The following is a 2748-nucleotide window of genomic DNA, read 5'->3' as shown; positions in this document are numbered from 1 at the left end:
CATTCAAGCATAACACCAAAACCGTGTTCTCTTCCCGGACTCCGCCGTTAAGAGACCATCACGGCTACACACGCGGTTGATGCATTTTAATTAAGTCAAGTGTCAAGTTCTCTATAACCGGACATTAACAAATTCCCATCTTCCCATAACCGTGGGCACGGCTTTCGAAAGTTCAAAACCCTGCAGGGGTGTCCCAACTTAGCCCATCACAAGCTCTCACGGTCAACGAAGGATATTCCTTCTCCCAGGAAGACCCGATCAGACTCGGAATCCCGGTTACAAGACATTTCGACAATGGTAAAACAAGACCAGCAAAGCCGCCCGGATGTGCCGACAAATCCCGATAGGAGTTGCACATATCTCGTTCTCAGGGCAGACTGGATGAGCCAGACGTCGGGTTGGCATAGACCCTGGTTGCCCAAGGGGCGTCGGACATCGCTCAGGTTGGACCAACACTTAGAGAAGCACGGGCCCGGGGGTTTAAAATAAAGATGACCCTTGAGTCTGCAGAACCCAAGGGAAAAGGCTTAGGTGGCAAATGGTAAAACCAAGGTTGGGCCTTGCTTGAGGAGTTTTATTCAAAGCGAACTGTCAAGGGGTTCCCATAACACCCAACAGCATAAGGAACGCAAAATCAAGGAACATAACACCGTTATGATGGAAACTAGGGCGGCAAGAGTGGAACAAAACACCAGGCATAAGGCCGAGCCTTCCACCCTTTACCAATTATATAGATGCATTAAATAAATAAGAGATATTGTGATATCCCAACAATATCCATGTTCCAATAAGGAACAAACTTCATCCTCACCTGCAACTATCAACGCTATAAAAGGGGCTGAGCAAAGCGGTAACATAGCCAAACAACGGTTTACTAGGAAAGGTTGGTTAGAGGCTTGACATGGCAATATGGGAGGCATGATATAGCAAGTGGTAGGTATCACGGCATACCAAAAGAGCGAGCAACTAACAAGCAAAGATAGAAGTGATTTCGAGGGTATGGTCATCTTGCCTGCAAAGTTCTCCGAGTTGGCGTAAACTTGATCCTCGTAAGCGTACTCAATGGGTTCCTCGATCAAGTACTTGTCTCCCAACTCTACCCGAGGCAAGAACACAAGCAAAGGAGACCAATCAATCACGGTGCAATGCGCAAGCAACATGATGTAAAACATGGCATGATATGCGGGATGTGATATGCAATGCATATGCGAGCTCCGGAAGGAAAAAGATTGAATCGTGCCTCAACTTGGAAAATCAAGTGTGCCGCTGGAAAGATGAGTTGATTTGGGTCAAAATCAATATAAAGATCACCGGAATCGGATGCACGGTTTGCAAATGGCAAGCAAAACAATAATGGCACAATTCTGCGATTAACAGCACGATGCCCTCTAGAATGCAACAAGAAACTAAGCTACTACACTCCAACATAGCAACAAAGCACATGGCAGTGATCTACTCAAGATGCTTGACAAAATATGAACACTGAGCTACAACTAAAACACACAAGAGCGGGTTCAAACAAGCATGGCAAAAGTGCAAAAGATACCAGCCTCACAGACTTAGTGAAAATAACATGCCAGGAGCTAACATCAGGAAGCGATATTTAGAGCAAGTAAACAACATGCTACAGGAACAGAACATAGCAATACAAGGCATGGCATGAATCTACTCAAAGCATATAACAAAAGTCCCTTACTGACCATAAGCCAAAAGGGATCAGAAGATACGATGGCACCCATGTAAACATAGCAAGTTTCGTTAACAGATTCAGACTTAGCAGAAAACTGGACATGGCAAAACACAAATTTAAGAAGGCCTCTTTGCGAGCTCGATTCACTCATCACAAGGCATTGCATCACAAGTTAAGCATACTACCAGCAAGAAGACATGATCAAGAAGCTAACCATGGCAAGAACAATCTCATAGCAAGCATGGATCAACTACAACAACCTTGGCAAAATTGATTAACACGTAAACAATCTGCCAGGAACATTTTATAGCAAAAATAGAGCAAGATTGAGTCATGCTAGGGCACTCCATAAATGCAAACAGGGACATAGATGGATAGAGCATAACCATATGCCCAAATCATCCTTACTGAATATACTCAAAAGAGGCATGGATCACTCTGTAACAACATGAATACATGGCATAAAAATAACAGCAGGGAAATGACTTAGTGAAATTCTAAGTCTCTGAAAACAGCAATATTACGAGAGCTACTTTGCATGCTTGTGTTAGTCACCACATTGATCACAAAAATACATGGCATACACCCTTGTAAATATGGCATGGCATAGCCCAAAACACATGTAGAGCTCATGACCATATGCAGCACACAATAATCATGACAAAAATGGCAAATGCTCAAGATCTGTTAAGAAACAGGAACTAACATTTTATAGCACTCTTGCATCAACAATTTGGGCATCAAGATGGATTCAAACAAGCATGGTGCAATGGAACAAAATGAAGAGCACAACCAGGTGAACATTTTGATATATTGCATACACAAAACGGTGCTACGGATGAGGAGTTATGGCATGATAAACAGGGGCTTAGAATATTAGAAAACAGGGACTTAGGATATTTCAGGGTCAACCTTCTAGATCTGGATCTTGCAAGGATTTCGAGGATGGCCGGGGTAACTCGCCGGAGATGAGGAGGAGGACGGACGGCGGGGCTCGGGGACGGACGGAGATGCTCGGGGGTGGCCAGATCTGGTCCGGCCCGACCGGATCTGGCCGG

Source organism: Triticum dicoccoides, chromosome 2A (genome assembly GCF_002162155.2).
Source record: "Triticum dicoccoides isolate Atlit2015 ecotype Zavitan chromosome 2A, WEW_v2.0, whole genome shotgun sequence".
Taxonomy (NCBI): Eukaryota; Viridiplantae; Streptophyta; class Magnoliopsida; order Poales; family Poaceae; genus Triticum; species Triticum dicoccoides.
Note: the sequence above shows the minus strand (reverse complement) of the source record.